Genomic DNA, 20,785 nt, shown 5'->3' with positions numbered 1-20,785 from the left:
ATACAACCCTGGCCCCATCTTGCAATGAAATTTTGGAATTGAATGACTGACAGCCAACTCTATAGACAACTGGGCAGGAGCTTAGCTGAACTGGGAAGAACAAAAGACTACAGACTGAGGAACTATATGAAGGAGAAAATAAGAATAGGGACATTGGTTTGGAAGGTAGACATCACAATTATTGAGGAACTTAAGGATGAGTTAAGCAATGAAGAAGGCCTTCTCCACTGCAAGCAAATTACAAAATGGAAACCTCAAGCTCTTTGTGAGGAGTTGAGAATTATTCATTCCGTCCTAAGATAGACATGAGGCTATTTTTTGGAGTAAGAAAGTATCAAGGCTGATCATGAACTGCAATGGTTCATCCAGTTTGACTGACATGCCTCTAACTCTTGCTTACATGGTAACTCCTAGACAAGGAAACAGAACAGAGAAACTTTGGGACAGCCAAGGCAGTATGTCTATCATGGCTTTCCACTTTCACATCTGGTTGTAAGTGGTCCATAACAGACATTTGTGTCTCTAACACAGGATCCCATGGAATTTATCATCTGTGATATTCATCAGCTGGTGGCAATGACCTATTACTATTACTCTGTCTTAAAGTGATGTTATGAGTGGCCCTCTAAGGTGCACTTCCTCTCATTCCAGTGCCCAGATTCCCCAAGGCATCCTTGTTCACTAAGTATCTTACTAACTTAGTGAGCATTCTTCTTCCTTACAGTATCAGCTGTTATGCTATTAGGCCTTGGACCCCTGTCTCTGCATCCCTGACTTGTGCCTGTCCAGTCTGAAGAAGTAAGCCAAGGGTACAAGTGAAGTCACCCCAGGGATCACATGGTTTCACAAATTATTTCTGTTGTTTTTATGTTATCTTGGAAGAGTTAAATTGTTACTTTTTTTTACACCATACCTTGCCTTTAATCCCAGAACTTCGGGGGCAGAGTCCGGTGGATCTCCATGAGCTCAAGGCCAGCCTGGTCTAAGAGTAAATTCCAGGACAGTCAAGATTGTTACACAGAAAAACCCTGTCTTGAAACAAAAACTGATTAGTGGAAGCTCATTGTAAGACAGTAGAATAAATGAAGGAAAGAAAGAAAGGAAAGAAGGAAGGAGGAAGGAAGGAAGGAAGGAAGGAAGGAAGGAAGGAAGGAAGGAAGGAAGGAAGGAAGGAAGGAAGGAAGGAAGGAGAGAAATGAGTGAATCAGGACACAGGGGAAATAAGTAGTGGCTAAAGTAAGGCTGCTACCCATAATGCATTTTTAATGTCCTGAGAAACAGATAAGCTTTTGGCTTAGCTATCATAGCACAAATGGAGAATTGAGGGTTAGCATGAACATTTCCCACTTATAGAGACTTGGGGAGGGTTTTAATGGGACATGGGAGAATAAAGCTGTCTTCCCACCATTCATCTCTCAAATTGAGTTGCACAGAGGTTTGGTATCTGAGGACAGCTTCAAGAAACTTCTCCTTGAATGTAGCTCCAGTAATGTATGTGACCATGTAGGGATGAAAATAGCTACTGGCTATGATGGTCAGTGGTCATTGTCAATTTGACCAGGATCCAGAATCACCTGGAAGACAAAACCAGGCACCTAAGAGGTATTATCTAGGGTTAGCTTAACCTCTGAGCATGCCTGTGAGAAACCACCCTATTAGGGTTAATAGAGATTCAAAGACCATTCAGTGTGAGAGACTCCATTCCCTGGGCCTGAATTCTGGAGGGTAAAACAGAAGAAAGCAAATTGAACCCACACCCTCGTTGCTGTCTGCTTCTTGACTATGAATGTGATGTGATCAGTCACCTCAAGCTCCTGTTGCTGCCATGCCACAATGATGGACAGTACTCTTAAATGAGAGTCAAATCAAAATCCTCTTTGTGAATTAGCTTTTAGCAGGGTATTTTACCACAGCAGCAGGAGAGCTGCTAACACCCCTGCTTTAAACATTTCTGTTATGTCAGTGTCCTTCAGAACACAGGTTAAAATGAGCCACCTCACAGGCCCACTTTTACACTGATTCACCTGCTCAGTGAAGGAAGAGTCCACAAACGTTCCCAAGAACCAATCCACACTGTGTCTCTTTGTCACACAGGAACCAAGGCTTTAATATCACAGTGTTCCAGATGGTTAATAAGCTAACATTGCTGGCACTACAGATTGCATTTAAGAACAGCTAGTGGCTTCTCCTGAGTCACAGACTCTGTGTTATGGAGGTTTATCGGATGCAATAAACTGGCCATGTTTGTATTGCACTGTTGATGAGGTTTTGACTTAACTGTCCTCAGTGGTGTATACATTGGCAGTGTGGTTGATGGAGCCTGTAGTCAAGAGCTAGACTCCCAGACTCTACAGATTCTACAGTCAAGATAGGAAGCCCTTACTATCTTGACTTTCTGTCTCCTCATTCATACTCTTTGTAGCTTGTGCATTTCTGTGTGTGGTGCCTCCTTATGAATGTGTGAGTGTGCATGCATGAAGAGGCCAGGGGAGCATGCCAGGTGTCTTCCCCTGTTATTGTCTGCCCTATTTCTTTCAAGCAGGCTCTTTTACTAAACCAGAAGTCACCTCAGCAAGTTCCTAGGGTCTACCTGCCTCACCTACCCAATCCTGGGATATTAGGCATGAGTAGTTTTAAAGTGGGTGATGAGAATTTGCACTCAGGTTCTTCTGCTTGCAAAGGAAGTGTTCTTACCCACAGAATCATCTCCTCTGTAATCTTCCTGCATCCATCACATACCAAATAATGTTTTTTCAAGAGAAGGTTTTTATCTGCTCTGTCTCATGATTCTGTCATTTCTGGGTCTCTTAAGAGAAGGGCTCAGCAGGTGACTGTGTCCCTGGATTTGGGATGGAGATGGAGACAGAACAAGGTCAGATGAGAAGGGAACATTCAGAATGTGGGGAAGATAGAGATGCAGGGGCGGGGCCGCTTCAGAACAAGAGTGCTGCCTAGGAAAACAATGTGGCAGGGGTACGATGCACAGATGATGCTGGGACTGAGAAAGAGCTGCTTACAAAGAGAGAAGCGCATGCTGGGAAAAGAATGAAAAGGATGAAGTGTAGCAGAAAAGACAAACCACTGCAGTAGAAGAGCTGTTGGCTAGAAGATGCAACTTGAATTTTATGGTAAAGAAACTCAAGAAGGCCACTAAAAAGGTCTTTGCACTTTCTTTTTTTCTTTTTTTATTATTCATTTTTAAATTTAAATTTAAATTAGAGACAAGGTTGCTTCACAAGTCAGTTCCAGGTCCCCCTCTGTTTCCCTCCTCTCCTCCCATGCCCTCCTCCCAACCCCTCCCCAATATCCCCTCATTTCCCCAAGGAGGGTGAGGCCCTCCTAGGGGGTGTTCATAGTCTGTCATTTCATCCAGGGCAGGACCTAGACCCTCCCCCAAGAGTTCAGGGTGAGAGTGAATCTCACATTGTTGGATGGGAGTCCAAAGTCTATTTGCATACTCAGGATAAATACTGACCTACTGCCCAAGGCTCAATAGATTACCGAGGCCTCCTCACTGACACCCCGATTCAGGGGGTCTTGATCAGTCCCATGCTGGGTTCCCAGGCATCAGCCTGGGATTCAAGAGTTAACCCTTGTCAGGTCAGCTGTTTCTGGGGGTTAAACCAGCCCAGTCTTAATCCCTTTGTTCATCAGTTACACTTTCTTATAGAAAGTCACCAGCCCAGATATGGCTGCACTGAAAATGGGCTGGACCTTTCCCCATCAATCACTAGTAAGGAAATGCCTTACAGCTGGAACTTTAGAGGCATCTTCTCAATTGATGTTCCCTCCTTTCAAATAACTACAGTTGTATCAAGTTGACATAAAACTAGCCCAGACAGTGCCCTCATAGTTTTGTGTACATTTATCTTCATTTTTTTCTTGCTAAATGTAGAGGGTGGAATTATATTTTTAACTTCATAAGCAACAGCCCACTGCTTTCCATTTTGGCTTTTCCTCTTCATATCTCCAGCAGCAACTCTTAAGACTTCCAGTTACCCCATAAGAGTGCCACTGGAATAGTGGGGAATGCTGTCTGGTGACCTTACACGCATTTTCCTAATGACTCCTAATGGATAATATCCCTATGCTTTGTGATGGATCAATGATATTCTCTTCCTGAAAATTCCCTAGGAGTCCAAAGTGAAGCCATCAGGATGTGGCATTGTCCCTAACAGACATTAAAACTCTTCAACTTTCCTGTTTCTTCTGGTATTAAGGCTTTTTTTTTTCTTTCTTTAGTTACTCATTGGAGAAGCTCTGAGGCCACATCTATGGCTGCCCTTGCTTGCCCATGAACACCAAGGCCTAAGGCTGCAGGTAGCAATGAACAGAGATTCCCCGCTATGAACCATTCAAAACATCCTCAGCTGCCTGTCTGATGGTGGGCACCATTTCTGTTCCCATGTTGAACTTCTTTTTTTGTGGAGTTTCCAGGTCTTTTTCCCTGAAATATCAAGCATAGTCCTATGGAGAACAACTCTTGTCCTCCATTAGGCATACTTAAAAAAAACTCATTCCAAGTATCAGTTTAGGAAGCACAAAGTAACCTTTGTTTATGCATTAAAACATAAAGCAAAGGAAAATAAAACAGGATAGTGGTCAACATTTATAAAATTTTGTAGACAGTTTAGGTAGGTACTAAATATTTTTAGATACTAAGAATATTTTCATGAAATACATAATATTTTTCCTGTCCCAAGGAAAGCAATATACTGTTGAGACAAGGTAGGCACTTCTTTATTCCCAGATGTTTGCAAGATGTAGAACCTGATTCTAAGTGTACTCAACCAGGACAAAATGATTGACCTGAAAGCAGATATTAGTTGAAGCTTGCTCAGTCCTTTCCTTCTTGGTCAGGGATTTCCTCCTCCATTTGATGCCCTGCTCTAATGACAGTATCATTTTTCATGGGCCTTATTGTGCCACCCACATCCTTGTCTATGCTCAGTGAAAATGACACTCTCTGTTTTTATTTACATGGTTGGTTCTTATATTTTTATAAATGGATACACTAGTATGATTATAACACCAAAGGCCTAAAGGAACATGACATTAAAGAGTATTGTTGAACATATATAAAAAATCATGACTTCTCAGAAAAGAAATTCAAGCTCAGAAAAACAGTGTTTTACAATTAAAATTTCAAGCATGTTGTTCTTCAAATGCTTAAATGAACCCCAGAAGCATATTTAGGTCATAAAATGTCCTAGTGTGACATGCTCATTTTTGAGGTTACTAAGCATTCTTCAGTGGTTAGACCGAGGGATTATTTTAGAGAAAGAATGGGGATAGCACAGATATTCTATAAAACATGTAAACACACGGATTATATGTAACACCTTTTTTAAATAATTTATATTAGTTTTAATTTTTATTTTAATTTTAAATAGCTTGTTTTACATGTCAATCCCAGTTCCCTCTCCCTCCCCTCCTCCCACACCCCCCCAACCCCCAGTCTCCTACCCTATTGCCAACTCCTTCCACATAGGGGATATCTAGAGTCTGTCATTTCACTCAGGGTAGGGTCTAGGCACTCCCCTAAGAGTCCAGTCTGAGAGAGCATCCCTCTTAGTGCTATGGACACACGATGTCTTTTTGTATTCCAGGGATAAACACTGATCCATTGCTCAGGGCCTCATAGGTTCCCCAGGCCTCCTCACTGACACTTACATTCGGGGTCCGGATCAGTCCCATGCTGGCCTCCCCGCTGTCGGTCTGGGGTCCAAGAGCTCTCCCCTATTCAGATCAGCTGTCTCTGTTGGTTTTGCCAGCCCATTCTTTGCCAATTTGCTCAATGCTCCTCTCTCTCTGTCGCTGGGTTCCTTGGGTTCAGTTCAGTGTTTAACTGTGGGTGTTTGCCTCTGCTTCCATCGGTCACTGGATGAAAGCTCCCGGATGGTTATAGACATCAAGTTCATTATCAGGAATGGGCATTCAAGGTGGTCTCTCCACTATTGCTTAGCTTGCCAATTGGTGTCATCCCTTTAGATCACTAGAGGTCACACTTGAGTATTACTCAGCACAAAAAAACAATGGAATCTTGAAATTCGCAGGTAAATGGATAGCACTGGAAGAAACCATCCTGAGTGAGGTAACCCAGTCGCAAAAAGACAAACATGGTATGTACCCATGTTGAACTTCTAAATTGAGGAGAGCTATGTTCTCTACTAAGGCTTCCCCTGGTGTCTGAACTGTGGCTGGCAGTCAGCTTCTGTTTTCTTCCAACTCTGCAGACCTGGACCAAATTCCAAATATGTTGATTTAGGACCATCCTGGGAGTCAGGTCCTGTTCTGGAGATAGACATTGGCCAGGCAGCCAGTAAAGGTACAAGAATAGGGTCAGCCTTCATAATTTAAGAAAATTTCCATTCAACCCAAGCTGTCAAGTTTATTAGTATAAAGTTATTAATAGTCCACATATCACAACAGGCATTGTAGTGAGTGCTGCAGTCTCTGCTAGCCTTTGTTACTTTAGTTTTAAACTGCTGTGCACCTTTTACTGAATCAACACATTTTCATGTAGTGACATTGCTCTGTTTGGATTTCATTGGTTTCTTGTGTTTGCCATTCCCCCTTCATTCCACACAGCTTAATGCTGTTCATGCAGATGTGACTCTACAGACAGTTATGTCAAGTGTTTGTTTCTTTCCCTCTTTGCCCTGGATCAGCTGCTCCCTTACTGTTAGCAACTCAAAGTATTTTCTGATTTCACTTTCTGGTTGCTTCTTTAGCCCACAAACCCATACTTGGAAGTGCGTTGTTCATGTCTGGGTATTTTGGATTTCAAAGGGACACTTCAGTTTCTGACTTCTGGTTGTCATCAGAGAGTATGCTTGCCATAATTTAAACTCCTGTATTCACATTAAAGCTCTCTTTACCACTGAGTGGGTGTCTTGCCCCAGTCAGTATTCTAGATACTCTTTAAGAACCCTAGTTTCTGATTTTTGTTCATTAGGTTTGACTGAAATTTTGTTCTGGGTAACTAGCTTGTTGACTTTCTCTCTTTAATGGCAGAATGTCTTAACATTCATGACTGCTGAGATGCATTTCTCTGCCTTCTTGTCTCTATTCGCTTTCTCTGAATGCATTTGAAGCTCTTCTTTCAGGGACATAAACACTTGGAAAGGGAATATTCCTCTGACTCCTTTGGAGGCATTTCACTTCCATAGGCAGTTTCATCCCAGAGTCTATTTGACTAGTACTGACTTATTCACTCTGCCTTTCACATTATACATGTTTGTATGGTAAATATTTATGATCCCTTTCTTTTATTTCAAGCTCATTTCCTATAGCCTGTACCTGAGTTTTGCTTCTTCCTAGAGACTGACAATGTCAACTTTCACTGAGCACTTAGATCCATTTGTATTTACTGGGCATCCCAATAATGCCAGCTCTCATGCCCCATCTGTATTACCTGTACCTTCTTCCCCTTGTCCTGCAATCTTCAGTATTATACAACTTTAGTATTTGCTTTTAGCCTGTGTATTGGCTTATTAAGCATACCCTAAATTCAGTTTTTTTGGAATAACTGCCAAAGGGCTTCCAATAAGTGTGTTTTATTGAATTCTAATTTCAAATAACTGTAGGCTGTTCATGGTGTAAAACAACAGACTCACAGAACCATGTCTCAGTTTCCTCTAACCTCTGTGCTTTGTCACACATTTTATTTTAATGTTACAAAATGAGTAATCCTATGCTTGTATTTTATGTAAATATTCAATGTTTTAAAAGTACAAAAAGATTAAAAATAATGCTATATTTTTTAAGGCAGAATCCTTAAGGCAACCCAGGCTCAGCTGAAATTCTCACAATCCTCATGCCTCAGACTCCCTAGTGCAGGGATAACAAGCACCAGCCACCAAACTCAACACTGTGTTTTTGATGATTTTTTTCACTGTTATTTTTTCATGAAAGTTGCATGTTAGCTTCTTTGTGTACTTATGTTTCTCCACTCTTGAAGACACACTTCATTGTCCCCTGGCTTGTGTGGAGATGACTGTTACCACCTTTGCCTGTTACCACCTAGCCCAGCACCTTGATGTGCTGACTTTCTTCTACTTGGTTTGTTTTCAAGTAGTTTTACTGTGGCATGTGACTGTACAGTTTTCAGAGGCTCTTCGGTATGCATGAGGTCTGTTTAGCTCCACACATCTGTAGCTGCTAAACAAATTTGGATATTTGCAAATATAATATTTTATCTTGCTCCATCCTCCTCTGTTTTATGAGTCTGAAATAAAATATTTTCTCTACTTAATATTGTCCTTCAAGGCACTGAGAATCTTGCCTTTTTCCCTTTTAATTCTCTCCAGACTTCTATCTGGGAAGATTAGAAAGCTTTATGTTCAGCTTCTCTGCCCTTTCCATTTGCAGTGATTATAGTCTTTGTACTGTGTTGAAACATTTTTACCTAAAAATTTGATTTTCCATTACCTATAAATTCAATTGGATTCTTCTAAAATGTATTCTACATCTTACCTCATGATGTTTGTGCTTTACTATGAATCTTTTAGTGAATTTATTATAAATATTTAGTTCTCATCACTGGTTTATCATCTCTCCATTGGGGGCTCTGACATGTTCTTTCCAAATGACCAATGCACTGTGTTATTCCTTTATGAAGTTGAGTTCCCAGAGGAAATGAAACCACACCTATTTTAAGGTTTCTACAAGGCTAGTGGATTGATTGGCATTCCCTTGATTTTGGAGAGATGGAATGTTGCAGGTTCCAGGAAAATTATCCTGGACGACTTTGAGACTTCATAGCAGCACATAGCCCACCTGTGTTGAACCCAGCATTTTTCTATCACATGGAATGTACTACCACATCCCTAACTTCTCCCCACTCAAAAGCTAAGGATGTCAGAAGACATCAAGACTTGTGACAGAAAGACCTCAGCACTTCACTCCAACAATGTGCTTGACAAGAACCCTGCTTTGGGACTCTTTTTATGCTGTTACTTTAAACACTTCAGGGTGACTTGAGTCTGTGTTTTGAGAGCTATTGTCACTCATATTTGGCTCCAGAACAAGCCATCTCTTACTCTGCTTCCTGTGACATCTTCATCCACATCATAGCTATTCGTTAGAAACTGGGCTGTAACTAATCTGATAATTGAATGCTAGATTTGTTGGACTTTGTTCTCAAATGTGATGAAATTATGTGAGAATCAACTGAACCTTTAGGAACTTGCTTTGAATCCAAGTCTGAGCATATAGAACATTGTCTTTGCTTTATATATAGCTTTTGCTAGATACCAACCTGTGACCTTTCTGGGACTCTGCTCATGTCATTCTGAGAGCTGACCACCTCCCAGGCCTGTGAACTGTGGCTGCTATCCAGCACCCCTGTTCTCATCTTCCATGAGTTTTGTGGAATTACTCTCCACGTGTATGGCTTACCATTCCATAATTCCAAGGTGACCTCCATCCACACATCTGTGATGACCTATTTTTCTGCGCACACAACTCCTCCTCTCTGGATCACTACTCATTCCAGCCACCTCAAACCTTGCAGACTTGGATCTTTGTCATCTCCCCAAGACCAGATTCTTCTCCTGCCTGGATGACTGCCCAGGGAAATGTATAAAGCCAGGGTGAGAGGAGGCCTCACTTGTCTTGTTTCTTTTCTTTCAGGGAGTTGGTCTTACACTGTGTTTTATCTCAGGTATGGAAACAGCTTTCTATTTGTGTCAGGACATCAGATCCTGTGCCTTCATCATGGTTTGAGTGGAGCATCCTTCAAAAACAACAAAAATATTAAGTCACATAATAACATAGCTGATATGGTTTGTAAAAACGTGTACTCTTTTCAATTGAACCGTACTATTGAGGTTGATTTTTATCCTACAACTTTGTATTTCTGCAAATAATTTTCACTAGATATTCCCTCAAAACATGGGTAAAGGAATTAATTAACTTTAGTGTAAGTCAAAGATAATCCTATTGAAATTTTGCATTTGAATATTTTTTAACCTAGGAAATTGCATGTTATCATAACTTATTGTACCACTTAAGGGCAGATTTTATTGTTCTATTTTTCTAATGGATAGAAGAGCACTGAGTCCCCAGCAGATGATTATAAGGAGAAGTCTCCTGCTCTATCATTGCCTCTTTCCTTTCCATCTTATTAATCTTTAATGAGTATTTCAAGGTCCAACTCAACTCCATTTCTCCTGGGAATCTTATCCAACAACTTCATCCTTATTTTAGTTATGATGAAGCTAAACAGCTGCCAAGAAGAAGACCATAAAAGTCAGAATCTTGAAGTAAAAGGAAATACTCTGTCAGCTAGAAGCTTCAAGACAAAGCAGGGAAGTGCCTCCCAAGGTTTCTCTCATCTTTGGGTCAGGACCTCCTATGCATCTGAGTGGTCCAAGTCAGATTCCCACCACTATCTGTTCTAGGAGAAAGTTCAATGGATAAGATACATGTGGGTGGATTAGACACAAACTCACAGGGCCATTGCTGTGGTAAGAGAGGCTGGAGTGTGCAGTCTAGCTGGATGGTGGGGCTACGGGGTAATGGAGGAGGGGATTTGATGGACAGCTAGCATTCTCCTCATTCAACCTTCCCTTCTCAGAACTCAGCTTTATTTTCAGATCTAGTAATGAAATCAGCCTAGTTCTCAGAAAAGAGAGAAGAGATGCTCAAAGTTTCATATACTTTCTTGGCCAGACAAAGAGAAATATTATTTACCCTTGTTTAAATACTTATTTTCCACATAGTGAACTGAACTCTTCTTTGGGTGTTTTCATAATTCCCTATTGGTTATATTCACTGGGATTTAAGTGAGACTTCATCCAGTCTTTCTTGGTGCTCACTTCACCACAGCTTTGGTGCCCCACCAGGACCTGATGTTAATCTTCGTTTGTTCATTTTCCAGCTTTGTGACTCTGGTGAATAATTTAACTCCTTTGAGTTTTGGTTTTCTAGAAGAGTAATAGCATCTGATTTCCAGGGTTAAACAGAACAGAAAGAGTTAAACGGGCACCTCTTGTGAATACTCTTAAAGTCTGAGAGCCAGGCTGTCACCCTAGGAACTCCAAAACTTCCCACTCATTTTCACTCTCTCTTCCCTTCTCACTCTTCTCAATAGAATTTCAGCCCTCAAAACTGTGTCCTAAAAGGCAAGGATGCAGTTTATTCTGTCCATCACAAAAGTACAGAATTCTACTCTGTAACAGCTGTTCCTCCAAGTGCACACCAAACATTCTATTGAGAAACAATCACTGGCTACACTTAATTCAGCCATGACAGTTAGAAGAGAACACTGAATTTTCTCCTTTCTTTTATTGTTTTTATTAAGTGGAAGAATCTCCCTAGGAATCCAGAAACTAATATGCAATGGTAAGATTACCTGTCTGGACATCTCCATGTTAACCTAAATGTCTAAATCCTCTCACAGATATCTGTGTGATTTAGAATAAAGCACCCAGTCATCAGGATCTTAAAAGACTGATCATTGCCGCCTGCGGGGATGGCTGTGCCTGGTACCATGCAAGCAGTGTTGTGTTTCACTTCCTAATCGAGGCTGGAAAAATGTCAGTAGTTTGTCTAAGGTTTCTGAGAATCAAAGCCATCTTATACTAACCTATTTTATATATAAGTCTTGCTCTTGACTAAATCTGGAGAGCAGACTGGCCAATCATCCAAGCTGGATAGAGCTCCAAGACTCAATGACTATGAATTTGGGTCAAGGGGAAGTCAAAGCAAAAGCAGTTACCTGGAAGACACCACACTGGTAGCTATTCTTTGAAATGAATACATGTGCAGCTTATCTGTGCTACTTAGCACTTTTGAGATGTAGAGATCTGCAATTATACACGTACACATCCATGCATGCACACACTTACACCTGCATACACATACATGCTTACACACAAACACACACACACAGAGAGAGAGAGAGAGAGAGAGAGAGAGAGAGAGAGAGAGAGAGAGACATACATACATGCAGACAGACAGACTACAGACAGACAGACAGACCTGTCCCTTTGCCTCACTCTCACAGACCAGGATGCTTGGAAGCAAGGAGGGATCCCATGGAAGGGCCATGATTTGGGAATTCTAACAGAGCTTCCCTTTTCATCACTATCCCACCATTTATACACATGTGTTAATGCGCCCAGTTATATTCTGGTCTGTCATCTACCTTTTCTTTGGAGAGGGACCCATGTTTTCTCGTTTTCTCCAAGGACAACATTGCAGATTTCCTTGTTGATTTATACTTTCTCTACACTATACACACCCACCATGGACTGACTTTGCATTGTCACTGACTCCCACATTACAGCCCTGCATTTTATTAGAGTGTGTGCTTGTGTTCTATCATAAATATTCACAGAAAGACAGCACTGATGCCCAAGCATCACACCTAACACCGACTCTTGCATCTGTGCTCAGCTAAAACAGTCTAGTGTGCTATCATTATTTTACTTTCACATCTCCATGTATAAGTGTTCTGTGACTTCACATTTTTTTGTCCTGTTGATCCTAGTAAGAACTGGATGCACTAGATGTCACCTGACCTTGGGACTGTTTTTCTTCATTTATGACCATCTTGGACTTACTTACCACCTTTAAACACCTGTTTCAATGTTTTTAAGATTTTGGGACAGGAAAAGGGATAAGTGGGTGAAGGCACATTCCACCAAGCATGAGGAATTATGTTCAATACCTAGGACCCACAGAATGCAAAAAAAGAACCAATGCTTAACTATTGTTCTCTAGTTTCCATCTATGTGCTATGGCATGAGTACACATACACACATAAACACACACACACACACCAAAATGTAATTTAAGCTTTTGAAAAAGCTTCTAAGATTTTGCCTTTCACTTGACTTGCAATGCATTATATTCAGTAAACTACTGTAAACTCAATTGGTGAAAACCTAAATAGATTTAAATCCTATAGTAACAGCATAAGGGAAAAAAACAACATGAAACAGAAAACAAGTTGACATTGCTATCCTTTCAGAACTTAAATAAAGAAAAAAAAGGGACTTACCTGGAGCTTTTTGGACTCAAAAGCAATTCATTGATTGGTGTAAGTCTGCAGTTATCTTATCTAGAACCAAAGACACACTGACAGATGTGATGGGAATGAGTCTCAAGTGAGTGTGAATGTCTCAATGTCTGATATGCAGAAGTCGGTGTGTATTGTTTTTAAATTTCACAATTAGCATGTGCCCCCCATAACTCTAAAGCTGTGTCTCCACCCCGTTTGACATTCCCAATACCTAAGCCCTGGGGAGGAGAATAGCAGTGTAGCTTGGTGCTTCATTGCTGAGTTCAATATCCAAAGCCTAAACGTGTGAACAGGTAGAAAGAAACAAATATAAGCATTAAGGAAAGTGGGTGCTATGACATCATACATGCTAATGAAGCCTTCATTTGGAGGGCTTGCTGCTCAGAGAAACTGCTGTCCTGAGCTGAGTCTCATGAGGGTATACCCTGGCCATAGAGTCTTGAATAGACAGGAACCATTTCTGCTTCTTATAATATCTTGGTTGACATCTGAGCATGAGTTCCACCATTGAATGCTCTACTTCAAATTTCCCTTGTCAGGAAATTTACAGTGCTTTCTAACTTATGAAATATATCCACTTTCACTATCAAATATAATCCATGCACTTAGGAACATCTATTACTTAAGGAAGAGGGCTCTGTTCATGGTCATCAGGAAAACCAATATTATAATAATGCAACAATCATTCAAACTCTTAGCTGTGAAAACATCATGCATGTGAGTGAAGTTAACTGAGAAGTGTTGCTAATGAGAGCAGAGAATTATAGGTATTAAAGCCACACAGGCTACAGGAAGATGAAACAAAACTTCCAGAGTTTTAAAACATCACCCAGCACCTAGGTTCTCTCTATGTTCCAATTTAACTGTCTGATATCCAATTGTACAAAAGTTTTCAAGCAGCACACTGTTCTCTGTTAAATACAAAAGTAGAACCCAATCAGATTGGAGAGACTGTCCATGAAGAAGCAGGTTGAAGATTCAACCAGTTCTCTGACACTTAGAGAACACAGGAAGGTCCGCTCCAGTTTAGAAGCCAAAGGAAGTCCTTTGTGTATCCTAAGACTTGAAATAACTTTCTGAGATGAAGCTTAAAATAGAAAATGCTGAGTGACTTATTAACCACTTCCTCCCATAAATGCAAGGGCCAGAGTGTGAGTTCTTTCTTCCACCACCCATGGCCTCCAAAGGCCTGTGTGTTCAAGGCTTCATGCCCAGCCCTGGGTCTATCAAAAAGTGGTAGAAACATTGCAGGGAGCCCAGTAGGGGTCATTCTGGTCATAGAGCCATGCCCTCAGAAGGGCCTATGAGACCCAGCCCTTTCATCTTCCTTTTTTCCCATGCCTTGACCATCATAGACCTGATATGATGAGGCTAAGCAGTCATGAACTTAAAGCAAAGTTGTGAGCTTAAATCAACCTTTTGATTGTTCAGAGTGTTTTGCTATACAATGGAAAACCAATTAACATATCCTGAAAGTAAGCCAGAGTCCTGTTGTCAAACTTACATAGGCTGAGTAGTCAAATGTCCTTTTGGCGGGAGGTCTTTTGTTTTCAGTTTTACATATGGGGCAAATTGTAGTATTCCTGAACCAATTGTGCTTTTCATTTTTTTTATAAATAACAGAGCCTTCTTTGGAAACTTGATGAAAGGCTGGGCTGTTGACAGGTCAAGATTATTTGCACAGGGAAGGTGGAGATGTGTGATAAACACTTGAAAGTATGGGCTTTTAAGGCAGTGTCATCTGATGATAGCACACTTTGGGAAACCAGGGGCTGCTAACCAGGCTTGTTCAGTGAACAGACAGGCATCCCATCTCCCCACCAAGACAGCTGCATCCCATCTCCCTACCAGAGCCACTCGTAGAATTTGCTCAGATGCTATGTGAATATCAGTGGGTCTAGAGATCTGGTACATGTCACCTCAACTTAGAAGTGAAAGCCTTGTATGACAGAACTACAAGTTCTCCCTCTTCTGAGCCTGTAGGTAGGATCTGTGATAGTTAGTCTTGATTGAGTCTGGAATCAACCAAGAGACCCAAGAGACAAGCTTCTAGACACACCTATGAGGGGGTCTTCTTGATGGGGCTATTTGAAGTGGTGCCTTCTCGTGGCAGATAGGAAAAGAAAGTATTGCTCTTTTTCTTCATTGCCTTCACTTCTACCTGGTAAGTTCTTCTACTCTGTTGCTGCCACTGCTCCTATCTGAACCTTGAATTTTCAAGCTTGCAACACCAAATGAAGACCAGTTACCTTCTAGAAATCATCTAGGCCTTTAGCGCCAAGTGAGGACTGCTGAGACATCTGACTGTGTGGACTGAGCCACTACCAGCTTGTTGGACTCTAGTTTGAGCCATTGTGGGACTTCCCAGATCATACTATTTAATACATATTCTCTCAGTTTTCTTCCTGTGGAGAACCCTGACTCGTACAGGGTCCTCCACCAAACAACAGTCCTCGAAAAAGGGGACCAGTCTGTTTTCTGCTAGCTTATGTAATCTTCCAATACACTGGCTATATCATTATGCAAGGAACAAGAACATTCCTCCTCGTGATCTAACAAAGTCCATCTCCCAAGGCCTTTAATTCTTCAGTCTGTTCCCAAGAGCAGACTCAGACTGGGTCTCACGACCCTAAAGTTAGACCCTTGACATATAAAAACAAATAGGTTGCCTTGTTCATCTGCCAGAAGCCACTTACAGACCAGAGATGGTATCTGACCTTCCATGGATCTAACTGCATTCTGCTGTTATTCCCACGGGAGATAAAGAGGTTGATTGGGAAGGCTCTAATACTCTCACTCTGCTTGATATTTCCCCTTACCTTTTAATTCTCTTTTTCTCCATTTTCTTCTGAGTAACTGTTTTTTCATTAATAAACAGCTCTTTTTTTTCTATCAATGTGTTTTCAAAGCCAGAGAACCAGACCACCTGCATCAGAATCACCTAGAATCCTTGAGAAAATGTGGATTCCTGGAGCACACCTATCAGAATATCTGAATTCCTGGAGCACACCTGTCAGAATATCTGAATGCAGTCCTTGACCTTGCTATTTCTAACATCCTCCTTGATGATGCTGTGATACTTTAAAGATGCTGGCTTGGACACTGACAACATGAGAGCAGCTATGTCAATGGGTGGCTTCATCCTTATGTCCCTCCCTATCATATATTAAGTGAGACACAATTAAAGAGTCCTGTTAGGTTAGCAGCCTAAGGACAGCAGCTGTATGCTGTAATTGCTGCTCCTGTCTTAATGGGCCACTTAGTCTTTGTTCACTGGTAGAGATTCCTATTGTCTTGTACTCTTCCACCTCACATTGCTGCATATCTAAAAATAGATCCCACCTGCACACAGCATCACTAAATCGGGCTGTTGCCTTCTTTCTGGCGCTAGGATCCAGGGACATTTGTTGTCAGTTGTCTTTGTTGTGAAGTGACACATGGGCTCAGACAGCACTGTGACCTCCTTTTTGTGAAAGAACTTAAGTGAGGGGGAAAAAACAACCAAATGGTATTTGCAGCCACACTTCTTGCCATTGTATGTATATTAATTGAGAAATGTATAAATGTCATGGCATACTTAATTTTCTACTGTCTTGAAGTATTTAGTTTGATAAACTATGCAAAATAACTTTATAATTATTAATTGTCATTGGATTTACACACAGATCCTCTCAACTTGTTTGACCTCTGCATACACCCTGTGGCATGCCCTCCCCCACCCAGTAAACAACTACAATGATAAAATGTAGTTTCTCAGGATCTACAGTATATTACTTTATCAAGTCTTTGGAACTGAAATCCAATTATATTTCCTGAGATAAAATTCATAGAGTATGTTTTTCAGTAGACACTTTCCTGAAGCCCTGTATATTAGCTAATTTAATCTTAGCACAGTATTACTAGGTACATGTTATTGTGGTGTTCATTTCACACAGGGAGACTTCTAAACAGAGAAGTTAAGGTAATTTATCCAAGGCTATGAAGTTGTTTACATATGATAACTTACCCAGTTTAAACAGTTTAAGGGTGTGTCTATGAGGGCATTCCTAAGGAAATTAACATCCATGTCATGGGAATTAGGTGGGCTTCCCTGTGGCTTCCATCATTCTATCCACCAAAGGCCTGACTAAAACAAAAGGCTGCAGGGAGTAGGTTTCCTTAAATTTCCCCCAGGCATCTGGAGCATCTGATCTCATTTTCTTGCATTTGGATTGGGATTAACACCAACAGCTTCCATGTTCTCAAGCTTCAGATCTGGGCTGACCCAGGCTATTCTATCCTGTCCTGTCCTGTCCTATCATGGTGACAAGATAATTGATAGAAGTAGGACTGATTCCTGGTGATTGACACAGCTGCTCTCACATAAACTGAGGTCTAGTCAGCATCCACAAAGTAGCACAGAAGTTATGTAAGGGGACAAATGTTTATTTGTACACTTGGACTCAGAGAAATCTCAGTCTATGGTGCCAGGGAAGCCTGGCTGTACAAAGGCTGCATTAGCAGTGCTTGCTAGTTCACTCAGCAAGAGTAGGGAAGCAGAGGGAAGACCAGGACCAGAAGTTCCCATAAGCTCCAAAGGCCCACAAGTCCTGATCTACTTCTACCATGTAGACCCACTCCTAAAGATTCTACAGCCTTCACGATAGCATCCCAAACCAGGGAAGTAAGTGCACCCATGAGCTTGTGAAGACAATCCAGATTGAAGCTGTAACACTGGACCTCACAACACTCTTCTCTGGTGTGATGTGGTGATTCCTCAAATGATTCTGCTTTTTTAATTTTTTTATTTAGAAACAATCATTTTACGTATGAATCCCCTGGTCTCTCTCCATCCCATCCTCCCATGAACCCTACCAACCCCCCCAAAGCCAAACCCCACCATGGGGGATAATCAAAGACTGTCATATCATTTGGGGGAGGGCCTAGGCCCTCCTCTGTGTATCTGGGCTGAAATAGTATCCCTCCATAACGAATAGGCTCCCAAAGTCCATTTATATACTAGGGATAAATACTGGTTCCATTGTTAGAGGTCCCATAGACTGCCCAGGCCTCCTAACTGGCACCCACATTCAGAGGGTTTGGTTCAGTTCAATGATGATAATCCTTTGCTCCAAGTCTAATATCCATATGTGAGTGAGTACATACCATGCTTGTCTTTCTGTGACTGGGTTACCTCACTCAGGATGGTTTCTTCCAGTTCTATCCAATTTGCCTGCGAACTCCAAGGTTCCATTGTTTTTTCCCCACTGAGTAATACTCTATTGGATAAATGTACCACATTTTCTCCATCCATTCTTCAGTTGAGGGACATCTAGGCTGCTTCCACGTTCTTGCTACTACAAATAATGCTGCTATGAACACAGTGGAACAGATGTCCTTGTTGCATGAGTCTGCAGCCTTTGGGTATATGCCTAAGAGTGGAATTGCTAGATCATGAGGTATACTGATTGCCATTTTCCTGAGAATCTGCCATAATGATTTCCAAAGTGGCTGCACAAGTTTGCACTCCCACCAGCAATGGAGAAGTGTTCCCCTTTCTCCACATCCTCTCCAGCACAGACTGTCATTGCTGTTTTAGATTTTAAACATTCTGGCCAGTGTAAGATGGTATCTCAGAGTTGTTTTGATTTGCATTTCCCTGATGGCTAAGGATGTTGAACACTTTCTTAAGTGTCTTTCAGTCATTTTAGATTCCTCTATTAAGAATTCTCTATTTAGTTCTGAACCCCACTTTTTAATTGAATTTTTTGGTATTTGGGTTACTAGCTTCTTGAGTTCTTTGTACAGGTCTTTCACTTGTTTGGTTAGTGTTAGTCCAAGATATTTAATATTGTTTATGACTATTGTAAAGGGTGCTATTTCTCTGATTTCTTTCTCAGCCCACTTATCATCTGTATATAGTAAGGCTACTGATTTTTTTTAGTTAATCTCATATCCTGTCACTTTGCTGAAGGTGTTTATCTGCTGTAGGAGTCCCCTAGTAGAATTTTTTGAGTCACTTATATAAGCTATCATATCATCTGCAAATAATGAAAATTTGACTTCTTCCTTTCCAATTTGTATCCCCTTGATCTCCTTTTGTTGTCTTATTGCTCTAATTGGAGCTTCAAGTACAATATTGAAGAGATATGGAGACAGTGAACAGCCTTGTCTTGTTCCTGAATTTAGAGGATTGGCCTTGATTTTCTTTCCATTTAGTTTAGTGATGGCTGTTGGTTTGCTCTATATTTCCTTTATTATATTTAGGTATGTTCCTGTTATCCCTGATCTCTCCAGGACCTTTATCATGAAGGTATACTGGATTTTGTCAAAAGCTTTTCAGCATCTAGTGAGATTATCATGTGGTTTTTCTTCTGAAATTTGTGTATATGGTGGATTACATTGATAGATTTTCACATGTAGAACCATCCCTACATCCCTGGTATGAAACCTATATGATCATGGTGGATGATTTTTCTGATGTGTTCTTAGATTCGATTTGCCGGTATTTTATTGAGTATTTTTGAATCAATGTTCATGAGGGATATTTGTCTGTAGTTCTCTTTCTTAGTTGTATCTTTGTGTGGCTTGGGTACCAAGGTAATTGTAGTCTTGTTAAAAGAGTTTGGCAATGTCCCTCTGCTTCTATTGTGTGGAACACTTTCAGGAGTATTTCCTCAAATGATTCTTATGTACACATTGATATTGACTTTAAGCCATTGGTTTACATTATTTTCCAAAAAGCTTAAGGTGGAACACTTCTAAATATCCTTCTTTGCTTGTTTCTGCACCAAATCTCAAGTCATTGGTGACAAGTGCCGTTATTTGCCGAGCTGTCTTGTCAGTTCAGAATCTACATTTTAAATAATTATGTTTGATTATCTGAAGCTATAGCTTGTGGGCATCATTTAAGAGACAGTTATAGGAGTCAGTGAGTTTTAGGGAACAGTGAACTGGTCATCAAAACCACCACAGAGGTTAAGGGAGGGGATGTTTGTGTGCTGTCTCTGCCATCTCTGTCGGAAAATAAGAAATTTGTGATGATGTTTCATGTACTCATTGGTTCTGCATCCTTTCTGTCCTGTATGGTATGGATGCTGTGTAAGGTCAACAAGAGCCTCTAAGAATAGGGATTGATGGTGGTCCTCATGGCTGGTTCAAAGGGTAGAGGTTGACTATAGTCCATCACAGGTGATTTAGGGGATAGGGATTGACAAGGTACCCTATGGATGGTTCATTGAATAGAGACTGGCAAGTTCCTTCACAGGTCATTTATACTCTGTGTTGTGATCAGCTTCTAGTTAGAGTCACACTACAGAAAATGAATTCATAGACTTTGAATGTATCTTTACAAAAGTCTTGAAAAGATATTTGCTGAGAAATATTCATTGATGTTAACAATAACATTTTCAATGAGAATAAAGAAAAAGTGACAGCTGACTTTCATACAGTCTCTCAGACAGTTGCAGCTCCAAAAAAAAAAAACCAGAAACAATTTACCTATGTTCCACCTTCACAGAGAGACACCTTAAAACTCACATTTACGAAAGATTGTTTTAAAACTTACTTTTATTTTCACTAATGCTTACATTACCCCAAGTACATCCCATTCCTGTGTATACATAGGGATTGCACCAGTGAAGCTTAGAAATTTGTAGTATACTACAATGACTTCCAAGATTATATCATTATTTGTCAACTAATAAATGCCCATAGAAAGATCAATTGGTGAACAAGATGGGTCAGCAGGTAGAGGAGACTGCCAACAATCCT

The sequence above is a fragment of the Mesocricetus auratus genome, unplaced genomic scaffold (genome assembly GCF_017639785.1).
Source record: "Mesocricetus auratus isolate SY011 unplaced genomic scaffold, BCM_Maur_2.0 Super-Scaffold_100013, whole genome shotgun sequence".
Lineage (NCBI taxonomy): Eukaryota > Metazoa > Chordata > Mammalia > Rodentia > Cricetidae > Mesocricetus > Mesocricetus auratus.
The sequence above is the reverse complement of the archived record's forward strand: the minus strand, read 5'-3'. Positions refer to the sequence as shown.